General features: G+C 34.9%; 1 pseudogene; it reads left to right on the forward strand.

The window, feature by feature from the left end:
• Window positions 1–9,296: 9,296 nt before the first annotated feature.
• LOC148006803 (vomeronasal type-2 receptor 116-like) lies at window positions 9,297–18,119 on the forward strand (annotated as a pseudogene).
• Window positions 18,120–18,473: the final 354 nt, after the last annotated feature.

Here is an 18,473-nt window from a genome sequence, read left to right on the forward strand (position 1 = left end):
ACGTGAATGCCAGCAGCAATCCACTGAACTGAAAACGGAACCCCCCCATTGAAGGAATCAGAGAAAGAACTGGAAGAGCTTGAAGGAGCTGGAGACCCCATATGAGCAACAATGCCAAGCAACCAGAGCTTCCAGGGACTAAGGCACTACCCAAAGACTATACATGGACTGATCCTGGAATCTAACCTTATAGGTAGCAATGAATAGCTTAGTAAGAGCACCAGTGGAAGGGTAAGCCCTTGGTCCTGCTAAGACAGAACCCCCAGGAACATGATTGTTGGGGGGATGGCGGTTATGGGGGGAGGATGGGGAAGGGAATAGCCATAAAGAAGGGGAGGGGGAGGCGTTAGGGGGATGTAGGCCCGGCAAACTGGAAATGGATTAACATTCGAAATATAAATAAGAAGGACTCAAGTTAATAAAAAAAAAGAAACACAAAACAAAAAAAAAAACTTCCTTAACAGTAAAATAGAAGTCAAGATAAACAAATGAAAACAAGTAATATAGAAGGAACAGTGCCAAACTCATTACATGAGACCAGAATCAAATTGATAAGAAAGACAGTTTCAGATCAAATTTCTTTAGTTAACTCTAATATAAAAATCCCCAATGAAATACAACCAAAATCTAAGTACATATCAAAAACTTCATCGACAACAATCAAGTAGGCTTCATCCATTGCATGCAGATATGGTTCAATATATGAAAGTCCACCAATGTAATTTATCATATAAACAAACTAAAAATAAAAGTCACATAATTATCTTATTGGATGATTAACAAGCCTTTGACAAAATGTAACATAAATTCATGTTAATTCTTAAAGAAATCTGAGACAGAAGGTAATGTATAATTATAACAAAATCAATACGCAGCAAACTAAAAGCCAACCTCAAATTTAATGAAGAGAAAATTTAATTAATTCTACTAAAATCATGGACAAAAACATTTGTCCACTCTCTACATGTCTACTCTAAATAGTACTTGAGATACTACATAGAGAAATATGACAACCAAAGGAGATCAATTGGATACAAATTTGAAAGGAAAAGTCAAAGTTTTGCTATATATAAATGATGTGATAGTAAAAATGGTGCCAACTTTTCTCCCACAAAACTCATTCAGCTGATTAATATCTTTAGCAAAGAGTTTGGATACAAAATTGATTCAAAAATTTGTATCTGCCCTTTACTCAAATGATGGATGGTCTGAGCAAGAAAACAGGGAAACAGTATTTTTCATAATGGACACAAATGATAAAAAAAATTCTGCCATGACTCTAATAAAACTAGAGAAAGAACTTCAGAATAAAAACTTAAATTTGCTTCTGCTTGCTGCACTCACAGACAGATGAAACCCATACAAGAGGGGCGACTTCAGGCCCGAGACCAGAAAGGAAAATGCCTAGCACCATCTGGACACCCTGTGAACTGGGACATGAGAGAAGTCGGGCCAGGCCCTTCTGGTTGCTGTCCTCACGAAGAGCTGAAACCCAGCACCGAGGAGCAAATTCAGACGGGAGATCAGAGGTAAGACCAACATTTCTGCTCCAAGTGACCTGCCTGGTGGACTCAACACATATCCACAGGAGCAGCTGAAGACAAGTAGATGGGAAAGACTACATTCGTAAAAGCAGAACACACTGTTCCCATAACTGGCTCAAAGGAAACAGGAAAACAGGTATACAGCACTCCAGAAACAGAGGCCATTAGGACGGTCTAGTCAGTGACAGAAATAGCAGAACAAGATTACACCAAAGCAAATTGATAGGGAGAGGCAAATGTAGGAAACCAAGCAACAGAAACCAAGACTACATGGCATCATCAGAGCCCAATTCTCCCACCAAAGCAAACACTGAATATCCAAACACACCAGAAGAGCAAGATCTAAATTTAAAATCACAATTGATCATGATGATGGAGGACTTCAAGAAAGACATAAAGAACTCCCTAGAGAAATGCAGGAAAACACAAATAAACAAGCAGAAGCCTATATAGAGGAAACAGAAAAAAATCCCTGAAAGAATTACAGGAAAACACAGTAATGGGTTAAAGGAATTAAAATGGAAATAGAAGCAATAAAGAAAGCACAAAGGGTGACAACCCTGGATATAGAAACCCAAAGGAAGAGACAAGGAGCCGTAGATACAAGCATCACCAACAGAATACGAGAGATAGAAGAGAGTATCTCAGGACCAGAAGATTACATAGAAATCATTGACACAACTGTCAAAGATAATGTAAAACAGAAAAAGCTACTGGTCCAAAACTTACAGTAAATCCAGGACACAATGAGAAGATCAAACGTAAGGATATTAGGTATAGAAGATAGTGGAGACTCTCAGCTCAAAGGGCCAGTAAATATCTTCAAAAGAATCATAGGAGAAAACTTGCCTAATGTAAAGAAAGAGATGCCCATAAACATACAAGAAGCCTAAAGAACTCCAAATAGATTGGACCAGAAAAGAAACTCCTCCCATCATATAATCATCAAAACACCAAATACACAAAACAAAGAAAGAATAGTAAAAGCAGTAAGCGAAAAAGATCATGTAACATATAAAGACGGACCTATCAGAATTACACAAGACTACTCACCAGAGACTATGAAAACCAGAAGATCCTGTACAGATGTCATACAGATCCTAAGAGAACACAGATGCCAGCCCAGGTTACTGTATCCCACAAACTCTCTATTAACATAGATGGAGAAACCAAGATATTCCATGACAAAACCAAATTTATACACTATCTTTCTACGAATTCAGCACTACAAAAGATAATAAATGGTAAAGCCCAACACAAGGAGGCAGGCTACACCCTAGAAAAAGCAAGAAACTAATTCTCTTGGCAAAAAATAGAAAAAAAGCACACGGACATAATCTCACATCCAAATATGAATATAACAGGAAGAAAAAGTCACCATTCCTTAAGATCTCTCAATATCAATGGACTCAATTCCCCAATAAAAAGACATAGATTAACAAACTGGATAGGCAATGAAGATCCTGCATTCTGCTGCCTACAGGAAACACACCTCAGCAATAAAGACAGACACTACCAAAGAGTGAATGTCTAGAAAACAACTTTCAAACAAATGGTCTGAAGAAGCAAGCTGGAGTAGCCATTCTAATAACGAATAATATCGATTTTCAACTAAAAGTCATCAAAAAAGATAAGGACACTTCATATAAAGGCAGACCTATCAGAATTATACCAGACTTCTCACCAGAGACTATGAAAGCCAGAATTTCCTGGACAGATGTCATACAGATCCTAAGAGAACAGAAATGCCAGCCCAGGTTACTGTATCCAGCAAAACTCTCAATTAACATAGATGAAGAAACCAAGATATTCCATTACTAAACCAAAATTTATACAATATCTTTCTACAAATACAGCCCTACAAAGGACAATAAATGTTAAAACCCAACACAAGGAGGCAAGCTACACCCTAGAAAAAGCAAGAAACTAATCATCTTGACAACAAAACATAGAGCAGACAAGCAGACAAACATAATATCACATCCAAAAAGAATATAACAGGAAGCAACAATCACTTTTCCTTAATATCTCTCAACATCAATGAACTCAATTGCCCAATAAAAAGACACAGATTAACAAACTGGATATGCAATGAGGACCAACATTTTGCTCCACAGTGGAAACAGACCTCACAGACAAAGACAGACACTACTTCAAAGTAAAAGGTTGGAAAACAACTTTCCAAGAAAATGGTCTGAAGATGCAAGCTGCAGTAGTCATTCTAATATCAAATACTATCAATTTTCATCCAAAAGTAATCAAAAAATATAAGGAAGGACACTTCATATTCATCAAAGGAAAAATCCACCAAGATGAACCCTCAAGTCCTAAATATCTATGCTCCAAATACAAGGGCCCCTACACACATAAAAGAAATCTTACTAAAGCACAAAGCACACAATGTACCTCACACAATAAGAGTAGGAGATTTCAACACCCCACTCTCATCAATGGACAGATCATGGAAACAGAAATTCAACAGAGACATACAAAGTCTAAGAGAAGTCATGAACCAAATGGACTTACCAGATATTTATAGAACATTTTATCCTAAAATAATAGGATATACCTTCTCAATATCTCATGTTACTTTCTCCAAAATGGACCATAAAACAGGTCATAAAACAGGCCTCAACAGAAACAGAAAGATAGAAATAATTCCATGCATCCTATCAGACCATCACGGGCTAAACCTTGTCTTCAATAAAAATAAGGAAAGCATTCACACATATATATGTAAGTTGAACAATGCTCTACTCAATGATAACCTGGTCAAAGAAGAAATAAAGAAGAAATTAGAGACTTCTTAGAATTTAAGGAAAATGTAGGTACAACATACGCAAACTTATGGGACACAATGAAAGCTGTGCTAAGAAAAAAACTCATAGTTCTGAGTGCGTGCAGAAAGAAATAGGAGAGAGCAAATATGAGCAGCTTGACAGCACACCTAAAAGTTCTAGAACAAAAAGAAGGACGCACCCAGAAGGAGTAGAAGGCATGAAATAATCAAACTAAGAGCTGAAATCAAACAAGTAGAAACAAAAAGGACTATACAAAGAATCAACAGAACCAAAAGCTGGTTATTTGAGAAAATCAACAAGATAGATAAACCCTTAGCCAGTCTAACCGGAGGACACAGAGAGTGTGTCCAAATTAACAAAATCAGAAATGTAAAGGGAGACATAAATACAGAATCAGAGAAAATTCAAAAAATCATCACATTCTACTACCAAGGACTATATTCAACAAAACATGAAAATCTGGAGGAAACGGACAATTTCCTAGAGTGATACCAGGTACCAAAGATAAATCAGGAACAGATAAAGCATTTAAACCACCCTATAACCCCTAAAGAAATAGAAGCAGTCATTAAAAGTCTCCCAACCAAAAAGAGCCCAGGTCCAGACGGGTTCAGTGCAGAATTCTATCAGACCTTCAGAGAAGATCTCATATCGATACTATCCAAACTATACCACAAAATGGAAATGGATGAAGCACTACAGAGTTCCTTCTATGAAGCCACAATTACTCTTATACCTAAACCACGCAAAGACCTAACAAAGAAAGAGAACTCCAGACCAATTTCCGTTATGACTATCAACGCAAAATTACTCAACAAAATTTTTGCAAACAGAATCCAAAAACACACAAAAACAATCATCCATCATGATCAAGTAGGCTTCATCCCAGGCATGCAGGGATGGTTTAATACACAGAAATCTATTAACGTAATCCACTTTACATATAAACTTAAAGACAAAACCACATGATCGTTTCACTTGATGCTGAGAATACCTTTGACAAAATTCATCACCCCTTCATGATAAAAGTCCTGGAAAGAATAGAAATTCATGGCCGATACGCAAACATAGTAAAAGTAATATGCGGCAAAACAGTAGCTAACATTAATCTAACTTGGACAGAAACTTGAAGCAATCCCACTAAAATCAGGGACTAGACAAGGCTGCCCAATTGCTCTCCAATTATTCAATATAGTTCTCGAAGGCCTAGCTACAGATTTCAGACAACCAAAGGAGATCAAAAGGATACAGATTGGAAAAGAAGAAGTCAAAGTATCACTATTTGCAGATGATGTGATACTATATTTAAGTGATCCCAAAAGTTTCACCAACAACTACTAAAACTGATAAACACCTTCTGCAAAGTGGCTCGGTATAAAATTATCTTAAATAAATCTGTAGCCTTCCTCTACACAAAAGAGAAACAAGACGAGAAAGAAATTAGGGAAACTACAACCTTCATAATTATCCCAAATAACATAAAATACCTTGGGGTGACTCTAACCAAGCAAGTGAAAGATCAGTATGATGAAAACTTCAAACCTCTGAAGAAAGTAATTGAAGATCTTAGAAGATGGAAAGATCTCCCATGTGCATGGATTGGCAGGATTAATATAGTAAAAATGACCATTTTTACCAAAAGCAATCTACAGATCCAATGCAATCCCCACCAAAATACCAATCCAATTCTTCAGAGTTAGACAGAACAATTTGCAAATAATTTGGAATAACAAAAAACCCAGGATAGCTAAAACTATCCTCAAAAATAAAACGACTTATGGGGGAATCACTATCCATGAACTCAAGCAGTATTACAGAGCCATAGTGATAAAAACTGCATGATATTCATACAGAGAGAGACAGATAGACAAATGGAATAGAATTGAAGATTCAGAAATGAACCCACACATCTATGGTCAGTTGATTTTTGACAAAGGAGCCAAAACCATCCAATTGAAATAAAATAGCATTTTAAGCAAATTGTGCAGGTTCAACTGGAGGTCAACATGTAGAAGAATGCAAATCAATTCATCTTATCACCATGTATAAAGCGTAAGTCCAAGTGGATCATTGATCTTGACATCAAACCAGATACACTCAGACTGATAGAAGAAAACATGGGGAGGAGTCTCTAATACATGGGCACTGGGAACATTTTTCTGAACAGAACACTAATGTCTTATGCTCTAAGATCAAGAATCAACAAATAGAACCTCATATAACTGCAATGCTTCTGTAAGGCAAAGGACACTGTCATTAGGACAAAATGCCAACCAACAGATTGGGAAAAGATCTTGAGCAATCCTACATCCAATAATGGGCTAGTATCCAAAATATACAAAGAATTCAAGAAGTTAGACTCCTGAGAGCCAAATATCCATATTAAAAGGGGGGTACAGAGCTAAACAAAGATTCACAGCTGAGGAATATCTAATGGCTAAGAAGCACATAAAGAATGTTCAACATCCATAGTCATCAGGGAAATGCAAATCAAAACAACCCTGAGATTCCACCTCACACCAGTCAGAATGGATAAGATCAACAACCTGGTGACAGCAGATGTTGGTGAAGATATGGAGAAAGAACAACACTCCTCCATTGTTGGTGGTATTGCAACCTGGAACAACCTCTTTGGTAATCAGTGAGAAGGTTCTTCACAAAAGTGGACATTGTATTACCTGAGGACCCAGGTCTGCCTCTCCTGGGCTTATACCCAAAAGATGCACCAAGAAACAACAAAGCCACATTCTCCACTATGTTCATAGCAGCCTTATTTATAATAGTCAGAAGCTAGAAATAACCCAGATGTCCTTCAACTGAGAAATGCATACAGAAAATATGGTGTATCTACACAATGGCATACTACTCAGGTATCAAAAAATAATGACTTCATGAAATTCATAGGCAAATGGAATGAACTAGAAATATCATCCTGCGTGAGGTAGCCAAATCACAGAAAAACACAAATGGTATGCTCTCACCTTAATTGGATAATAGCCCTAAATTTTGATTACCCAAAATGCAATCCACAGACCACATGAAACTCAAGAACAAAGATGATCAAAATGGGGATGACTCACTCCTTACAAATGGAAACAAAAATATCCATATGAGGGGATAGGGAGTCAATGTTAAGAGCACAGAATGAAGGAACAGTCATTCAGCTCCTGTCCCATATGTGGCCCATATATATGCAGCTACCAAAACTAGATAAGATGAATGATGCTAAGAAATGCATGCTGACAGGAATTGTATAGATCTTTCCTGAGAGACACAGCCAGAACAAGTCAAGTACAGAGGTGAATGCTAGCAGCAAACTACTGACCTGTGAATAGGACTCCCTTTGGAGAAATTAGAGAAAGGATTGAAAGTGCTAAAGGCCCATTAGAACAAAAATGTCAACCAACCAGAGCTCCCAGGGAGTAAATCACTACCCAGGCTGACCCATGGCTACAACTGCATATGTAGCAAAGGATGACCTTGCTAGGCATAAATGGAAGGAGAAGCCCTTGATCCTGCCAAGGGCGGATCCCCTGTGGAGGGTATTTTTGTAGGGTATTTTTGGGGCAGAGAAACAGTAAGGGGTATGGATGGGGAGTGGAACACCCATATAGAAGGGGAGTTGTAGGAGGCTTGTGGTTAGGAAACCGGTAAAGGGAATAACATTTGAAATGTAAATAAGAAATACCCAATTAAACATAAAAATCAAGATGCAACAAACTCTAACATAACAATCGGATTTGTATGATAAATTTTCAATCCAAAATACATTCAAACAATAAACTTACAAACAGTTGATAAGGATATAAGCTGCCTGCCTAGAAAATATAAATTTGATTACAGAAATCCACGCCATCTCCCTTGACAATTCAAGACCACCCAGATGCAGATCACTCTTCTCTGTCTCCATCTTGATTTTTCTCTCTTCTTTTTCTCTCCCACCTTATTTTTTTTTACTGTACAATCATGGCATTGACCTAACTGGTACCAGCCCTCTGCTACCTATAGAAATCAACCTACATATGTAAACCAAGACAATACCATTTCAAAACATATACCAACTAGGCATACAAATATAGGTTATATAATAATATTAGCAATAAAATTCTCTCTCATAAATGACAGGTATATTCTTTCATTCCTTTAAAGAAAACACATAAAATTATTCTCAACCAACTTATGGAGGTGTGAACAAACATCAAAGAGAAAAATATTTACCAAATGTCATTGAGTGCCAAGAACTGATTATCAGGCAAGAGATCAGCATTACAACCCATTAAATGTCTGCATAGGAATTGATTTTGAACAGGATGCACGTTGAATCTGTATGATTCCAGGAATTATTGGATTTAGCATAATGACATATTCTTCAGATCACAAGAATCATGGGGAGCTTAAGGAGATTTTGTGAACATGCTCAACTCCTGGCTCAATGTTGCATGTGAAACTTCCCTTCCCTACACCAGGGAATGAAAAACATAATGTGCCACAATTCAACTCAAAGTCCAAATGATATGGAACATTTATACCTTCTCAACTCTTGTCTTACTATAAAAGTTCTGAGAAAATCTATTGGGTTCATAAATATTGCGGTTGACACACGGTCTGTTGAAGGCTGTTCAAGAGAAGATTGGCCTTTGGAATATTTGTGGCATGGATGTTAATGAAATCATGGCCGCTGTGGATGGAGAACATTATCTTCAAAACATGTTTTTGGAAATGTTTTGATCAAAAGTTTTCAGACCTCAGATGTAGAGCTTGAGGCCAGAATTTTCCCATTGTATCCAGGGAGCAGAACATATGATGAACGGAAAGAAACTGTTGAATATAATTAAGTGGATTGCCTGTCAGCAGAAGCCTTAAAATATACAAACTGGGGTAAATGTGTGTCTTATGTTTGCCTACGTAAGAATCAGGTTTCACATTTGCTCCATGCTAGATCCTTCCAGACATGAAGAAGCTGTGTGCTTTCACTATTGCCTTTTTTCCTCTGAAGTTTTGTCTCATCTTGTGCAGTTTGACTGAACCCAATTGCTTTTGGAGGATAAAAAAGATCGAAGTTTATGATGGAGATTTGCAAAATGACTGTGGTTTTGTCCTTTTTACACTTGAGAGCCCTACTGAAGAAAATTTTTATAATCACATTATTAATTTTAGGTAAGTTACTAACTTAATTTCTTGTTTCAATATTATGAATTAGAAGTATATAACTGTACACAGCCTTTAAGATTCTGTCCTGTTTTTCCCCTTGTAACTTTAGGAACCACAGAATATTAATTATAACTTCAATCAATGTTTTGATACTTGCAAATGTGTCACAGTTTACGTTAGCTTTAATACATTGGCTTTAGTTCACAAAGCTGGAAAACAAGAGAGACTGGATTCTATCTCTTGAATCTTTTGATATACATTGAAATATGTTTTTACCTTTACCTTGAGTTCATAATTCCCACTTTTGGCAAAATCTCAATATGAAGAGACTGCATCACTGCCTCTTTTCAATTTTCTGCCAACCTTTCCTTTATAAGCATGCATCTAAAGGCATCAATAAAATGGTTATCTAATTTTTGCCTCTAAAAGTTGGGCATACACTCAGACATTGAAACGTGTGGTGGTGGTGGTGGAATGATGTCTACTATATATGATTAAATGTATATTATTACATATATACTTATGAGTGTATATATATGTACACATATAAATATATATGTACATATATATATGTCTTGCATTATAAAATACTCTTTAAAAGAGCCCCTCCTGTCATTCTGGAGTTCTCAATGAATATGGAAAATGCCTGCCAGATTTCTTATTCTGTTACCAGAATATCTTTTCATCCAGTGATGCAAACACTCAGTCACATACTAGAATTATTATGTGCATCATATAGATATTCAATATTTTTCTCACTTTTAAAAAATGTAACATTATGGAAAATCTAGGAGAATAAATGTATTTCTTGTGGATAAGAAGCTGTTCTCAATGTGGCTGCATAGTTCTTAGATTCCAAGTGTGAGATGTTATCATTTGTGCCTGCAAATCATGAGAGAAGGGATGTTGAAATCACTCAAATTTTAACTAATCCATGAGCTTGTGACTTCATTCTTTCATAAACTGAAGTTTTCTGCACTTTTCTATCCCTGACTCTCATCCCATTTCTTATTCAAATTTGGGTCTTTCCGATTTAAACAAAATATTTTCTAATTGTTAGCAACAGTATACTTTGTACACTTTGATATTGGTGGTGGCTTCACATTATTGTAATTCTGTGTTAGGTCAGTAGAAATTCAATTTCTGATGCATTCTGTATCATTCCAGATCTCATTGGAAAAAATAGTGGACATTCTCATAAGTGACACTTCTACAAGTCATAATAAGATTTAAATTTACAAATATATGAATTGTATCAATACACTTTTAAGGTTTAGAAAGAAAAACTTAGATTCAAACAGTCAATTAAAAGTGAAAATTTCAGCAAAAAGAGCCTGTTTGGTGTTTTAGTCCTGATGAGAGGTATTTGCTAGTAGTAACAGATGAACAGATGAACTGCCAACTATGCTTGGGCAGAGGAACACATTTGAAATGAAAGAAGATCTTAGGGTTAAGACATCTATTAAAGGACCTTAAAGAATTAGGAGACCTGAAGTGTTAAGAGAAATTTCAATCCACTTTTACAAAATTAAAATAGTAGCAACACACTAAAAGGTGACTTCATGTTGACGTGATAGGAGCCAAAAGGATAATATTCAGGTTGCACAATATATTGCATCATTTTATGTACTTGAAATGAATAAATAAATTTAAGTGGAAGATATCTTTAAATATGTATTGTTTAATGTATATTAACCGTTGAAACTATTAAATGCATGTTCTATGGACATGGAAACATTATTGATAATGTTTCCTACTATGCTATGCATAGAATTAGCATTTTCATATTGTATAACTTCAACGAGTTATTCCTAATTTGAAATTTGAAAAATGTTCTTACTGATATAATAATTTCTCTCCTCAAAACACTGATACTCCTTTTGAAGTAAACTGATTGCTAGATAATTTACACAGATACATAATTCATTTTGCATAAACTTACTCTGTGTTAGGTATTATTATATAAGGGCTTTTGAATATATTCCCTTTTTAATAAATGGGATTCCCTTTTTAATCTTTTATGTTCTTTTGCTCTGCTTGATACTCAAAAATTATTTTGAATTTTTATACAATTTATTATGCAACATTTGGTATAGGATCATAAGCAATAGAAATTCTTAAATATGCATTAATGATATTTTTAGGGTTAAAAAGTACATGAACACAGAAGTTGAACAAAATTTTTTGATGTAATATATGATTCAAAAAATATTAAAATTATTAACATGTTTAATATAAATTATATTTAATTACTAAAATTATAATGCAAATGTGTTATGTATTTCATGTGTTGTTTATGTCATGCTTTTTATTTTGTATTTGTGGAATTATATCTCCAAGATTATATTATAACAGTCTTAATCAATTGGACGCTAATGTAGTCTGAAGATGGTATTCAGAGGTAAAATAGTCCCCTTATTGATTGTCAAAGTTACAAAATTTATCATAGGTTAGTATCATGGGTCTATGAACTTTTAAATTGTATTCAAATCTTAAGATCTCTAATTAATGAGACTTATTTCATGACATTTAGACAGAAATATAGAATGCCTTGTGATACAAACTTAATTGCAATTGAAATTTTCTTTTTCAAGCATCTCCCTTAATCATCATTATGCTTGATTTTAGGATACCAGCAAGAAAATATTAATTTTTTCTGGTAATGTTTTTTGCTACTGATGAGATCAACAAGAATCCTTATCTTTTATCCAACATGTCTTTGATATTTTCCTTCATTTTTGGTATGTGTGAAGATACAATGGGAGTTCTGGATAAAGCATATTTACATCAAAACAACTATTTCGATCTACTTAATTATAACTGTGGAAGAAAGAAACGTTGTGATGTAAAACATACAGGACCATCATGGAAAACTTCCTTAAAACTTTCAGTTAATTCAAGGGCACCAAAGGTAATAATGTGTGACACTGGACGAATTACCAACTTTGAAGTTCCATTTACATGTGCCTACAAGAAAACTTGGACCCCATGCATTTATAGGTATGCTGGTAAACCCACACACACACACACACAAACACACACACACACACTAACACACACAAAAACACACACACACACACACAGAGAGAGAGAGAGAGAGAGAGAGAGAGAGAGAGAGAGAGAGAGAATAAAATAATCAGATTGTATAACTATACTGGGCAAACAGGAAAAGCTGTTTTCTAGAACATACAGTTTTGTCAGGAATATTCTAGAATATATCAGTAAAAATCTATGATATGTATTGTGTAATCTTACTACCCTCAATCTGAGTTCTGAACGGTGAGTTGCATTACTTGTACTTATGTCCAAACCTCCTAACAATCATCTTCCTCATGTGGATGTTTCATCCTCTCTTCTATACTCTTTAGATTTTCTTTGGACCATTTAATCCTAACCTGAGTGACCATGACCAGTTTCCCTATATCTATCAGATAGCAACCAAGGACACATATTTGCTCCATGGCATGGTCTCCTTGATGTTTCATTTTGAATGGACTTGGATAGGACTGGTCATCACAGATGATGACCAAGGTATTCGGTTTCAATCAGATTTGAGAGAAGAAATGCAAAGGCATGCGATCTGTTTAGCTTTTGTGATTATGATCCCAGAAAGCATTCAGTTATACAACACAAAGTTTAAGATATATGACCAACAACTTATGACATCTTCAGCAAAGGTTGTTATCATTTATGGCAAAATGATCTCCACTCTAGAACTCAGCTTTAGAAGATGGGCATATTTAGTTGCATGGAGAATCTGGATCACAAACTCACAATTGGATGTCATAACATATGGTAAAGATTTCAGCCTTGATTTTTTCCACGGGACTGTCATTTTTGCCCACCACCACAATGACATCGCTATATTTAGAAATTTTATGCAAACAATAAACACATCCAAGTATCCAATAGATATTTCGCAGTCTATGCTGCAGTGGAATCATTTTAACTGTTCAATCTCAAAGAACAAGAAGAAAATGGATTTTTTTAATGTTGAAAAATCCACTGGAATGGTTAACACAGCACACATTTGATATGGTCCTGACTGAAGAAGGTTACAATTTGTATAATGCTGTGTATGCTGTGGCCCACACCTACCATGAACTCATTTTTCAACAAGTAGAGTCTCGGGAAATGGCCAAACCCAAAGTACTATTCACTGACTGTCAGCAGGTAACGTTTCTTACATTTCATTATGCTTAGATATAGCAATGTAACCTTTCAGGCCACTGAGAAATTCACATACATTTGTTACAGGTTATCTCTTGGTATAAAGTTTTCTATATTGCAAAACTCCAAAATGAATTTTTTACATGGATATATCATGCATAGTGATAAGTTTTAATAGGAGACAATACATTTTCATAAATAAAAGTGAATTTTGTGAAAATTTGTTTTAACATTTAACGAAATAATTTCAAAATTTAAAAGGAGCCAAGAGTTTCATTACAAAATCCTTAAGTGATAACTAGACTAGAATATTTTTCTCAAGAAGAATTTCTCAAAAATGAGTACATGTGCTCTGATAATAGCTATTCATTTAAATTAATAATATTTATAACAACACGTATGATTAAGAGTACACATTTCATTAAGTTAATGGGTATTTCATACATCTATGTAATATGTCCATGATGACCCACTACCATTCTTTACTTCCAAAACTTCCAGATTTTATAACTCCCCCTTTTTTCTTACATATTTGGCTTTAGCTTGTAAATATTATTTTAGACAAACATGTGTACACATACCATGTGATTTGTTCTCTGGTAATCATTTATTCTAGCTTTCTTAACCAGCAAACATTAATGTGAAGTATATTAAATTGTAATTATACAATATAACATGTAATATAACTTGTAATAATACAGTATAGTGTATTTTACTATATGGGGTTACTATAATATACCTGTATTTTCTGAAAGACATTAAAAAATTATGGGACATTCTCAATTTGTTATTCTCTGTATTGATATGCATTTGTAATCATATAATGATTCATCTCTTTCAGGTGTCTTCTTTGCAGAAAACTAGGGTATTTACTAACCCTGTTGGAGAGCTGGTGAACATGAATCATAAGGAAAATCAGTGTGCCAAGTATGACATTTTCATCATTTGGAATTTTCCAAAAGGCCTTGGATTAAAAGTGAAAATAGGAAGCTATTTTCCTTGTTTGCCACAGAGTCAACAACTTCATATATCTGAAGACTGGGAGTGGGTCACAGGAGAATCATTGGTAGGTACACTACAATTTTTATTTTTTTAAAGATATCTAAATTTTAAAATGGGAAGCACTCAACAATATCCCTGTGGTCAAGACCAATTAATACTCTTGCAAATGACCGTTCTCAGTCACAAGCACCAAAATTTAATGACACTGAAATTCATTTGATCTGGTTATAGTGATCAAAGGACTCTGAATCCTATGTTCAATTGCATCCATATGACTATTTACCCTACCCTATAGAAACATATTTTTTAAATTTATAGCAATATTTACAGTTAAACACAAACACACACACATACACACACACACACACATATATATATATATTGTAACTACATATAAACTATATGTAAACTGATTATGTATGAACATAGTTGTAGCCTAATTAAGTATAGCATAGATTCATTATGAGAAGTATTTTCCTAGATTAAAACTTTTTTTCATTTTTAGATTTTTATTATTAATTTTACTTATTTACATTTTAATATTATCCTCCTTCCCAGTTTCCCCTCCTCTGCAGAATATTGCCTCATCTGGCATCAGAGTGAAGAGAGACCCTTGGTCCTGTGAAGGGTGCATGCCACAGAATATGAAAATGTTAGATCATTGAGGCCAGAGTGGCCAGATTGTTGGAGAGCTCTTTAATAGATGCAGGGGCGGGGGTGGGATGGAATGGGGATTAAATGTTTCTTTTACACTTAGGAAAAGTTCATTCATTGTATGAGAGTCTTATATGACATACTTTTTTCTTATTTATTGAACAAGTCTACTTGAGATATCCTACCTTCTCTTTCCATACAACTCTGTTTTCTTATTATTTTATTTATCAGTTTTTAAGAGCAAAACTGATGTCACATAAAAGTTACATTTGAATTAATCACTTTAGTAAGGAGAAAATTTAAATTGTTACACCTAAAATGTTGCATATATAATATTCATGACACAAATTATTGTATGATATTCAATGCATTTCAGGGTAATAAAAATAATAAATTTTCAGAGGAATACATCTGTTAAATTCCCAAATATTAATCTATGGTTCATTTTATATATGATGTACTAATGATCTTCACACAGACATACATATTAAATACATATTCATATAACATATACAATGTGCATATTTCATGTATATATATTATTTATATATAATTTATATGTGTGTGCCTATGTGTCTGTGTGTCTGTTGCTGTGTGTCTGTATGTGTATTGCCTCATGTTCCCTCCTCAGTGTGTAGTGAGACATGTACTGCAGGATTCAGAAAAAGTCATCAGAAACAAACAGCCGACTGCTGCTTTGATTGTGTCCAGTGACAAGAAATTGAGATTGCCAATGATACAGGTACATGCTTGCATGCAGAGAAAAATTTGCTGAATTTGAATATCTTCTCTTTACAAACAAGAAATATGTTATGTCCTAGATGGAAACTACAGCCCAAAAATCTCCATGTTTCAAAATTTAATTGGTTAAATAATATCAGTTTCCCTTGGACCCAGTTAATTACCTGCAATTTCTTCCAAAAAAATCCATGTCTCTCAGAATATAATGGTTAATGCTTTTATACTATGCAGAAAATGCTTAGGGGGACATATATGTCTAACATTTTTTAAAGATAATTTTAGGCATAACCTAAACTGATGTATATCCTTCTTTGATCCTTTTACAAAGAATCTTGACTACATGTACAGTCCACAAACTTTCTGTCGCCAAGCTTAGTCCTTGACAAAGACAAGATGCTCAGAACAACAAGTGTTCTCTAGTGAAACATATTTTAAGAGCTTACATGACATAAAGGATTAGGCATTTCCTATCAAAGAATTAGAAAAAGAGTGAAGATATCAAGAATGCAACAAGAAATAGGAGAGTGCTTATCATTAATCACGACCTAAATAAGGAAAGCGGGATGAATGTCAGTATCAATAATCTTCATGCCATAACCTTCTATAGCCATAACCATGGAAATTGTAGTTGGGGGAAAAGAAATTGTACCACAACAAGAAGGACATGCATAAGTTTATGAGACATACGGCTTCAAGAATGAAAATATTCCTGTACACAAACGGTTTTTGAATGAGGATGAATGTGAATTGTATGTTCACAAGCCTATGTGTAGACACAAAGTGGACAATACCCAAAGCAAACAAAATACATAATGTTTTTCATCAACCAGCATCAATAAGTATGTCAGCATACTACCCTTGTATCTGAATAGTAAATTTATGGATTGAGAAATAAAATAAACTGAGATTATGCATATTAGTAATCATCATATTTTTATTTCATTTTTGTTTAAATGATGACTTTCCCAATTTCTGTGATGATGATTTGTTCTATCACAAAGCATAGGTTAATAGACAGGTAACATAAGTTAGTAGTCCCTGAAGCAATAATGAGTGTAATATATTCTCAACCCCAAATTATTTATTGATATATCCTCTGAAAAAAACAAATATATAATTATTAACTACATGATTATGATACCTTATAAGGGATTATTTTTCTTTGCCAACAGATATGGAGCAGTGTGTGAGATGTCCAGATGATTCATATGCCAACCTAGAACAAACTGAGTGCCTCCAAAGAGTTGTGATATTTCTTGATTATGAAGATTCCTTGGGGATGGCTCTAGGCTGCACGGTCCTGTCCTTTTCAGCCATCACAATTCTAGTACTAGTCACTTTTGTGAAGTACAGGGATACTCCCATTGTGAAAGCCAATAACCGTATTCTCACCTACATCCTGCTCATATCTCTAGCCTTCTGTTTTCTCTGCTCATTGTTCTTCATTAGACATCCCAACCAGGCCACCTGCATCCTGCAGCAGGCCACGTTTGCAATATTTTTCACAGTTGCTATTTCTACTGTGTTGGCCAAAACAATAACTGTGGTCACAGCTTTCAAGCTCACTACTCCAGGGAAAAGGATAAGAAAGATGATGATAAAAGGGGCAACTAACTTGCTCATTCCCATTTGTACCCTAATCCAACTTGTTCTCTGTGCAATCTGGTTGGTGACATCTCCTCCATTTATTGACAGAGATATACAATCTGAACATGGAAAGATAATCATCACTTGCAACAAAGGCTCAGTCATTGCCTTCCACTTTGTCTTGGGATATTTGGGCTCCTTGGCTCTGGGGAGCTTCACTGTGGCTTTCTTGGCTAGGAACCTTCCTGACAGATTCAATGAGGCCAACTTCCTAACATTCAGCATGTTGGTGTTCTACAGTGTTTGGATCACCTTCCTCCCTGTCTACCACAGCACCAAGGCGAAGGTTATGGTTGTTGTAGAGGTTTTCTCCATCTTGGCTTCTAGTGCAGGGTTGCTAGGTTGTATATTTGTCCAAAAGTGTTATGTTCTTTTTGTTCGACCAGATTTAAATGTTCTTCAGAAATAAAAAGATAAATTGCTTTATCGAACCTTTGAGAGTTTTAGAATTTTAGATGATGCTTAACCTATCTATTTTGCCTTGTCTTAACAAAAGAGTTCATAAATCATCAAAGAAAATTAAGTAATAGCTAGGGATAGTATTTGTAACACAGACCAGCACTGCCTAAAGCAATATCAATTCATAAGTTTTGGTGGCAAATGTTCTCTCAGAAACCTAAACATATTGAGAACAGGAAAATATCCATACTGAGAGGCTACAATCACTTTGATTTGTACATATGTGTTTAAGAAATGTTCTTAATTACAGAGTAGTATAAGTTGATTCTGCTCCATGTAGGCAAGACAACCTCCAAGCAAGATG

This window comes from Rattus norvegicus, chromosome 1 (assembly GCF_021556685.1).
Source record: "Rattus norvegicus strain SHRSP/BbbUtx chromosome 1, alternate assembly SHRSP_T2T, whole genome shotgun sequence".
NCBI classification, from domain to species: Eukaryota; Metazoa; Chordata; class Mammalia; order Rodentia; family Muridae; genus Rattus; species Rattus norvegicus.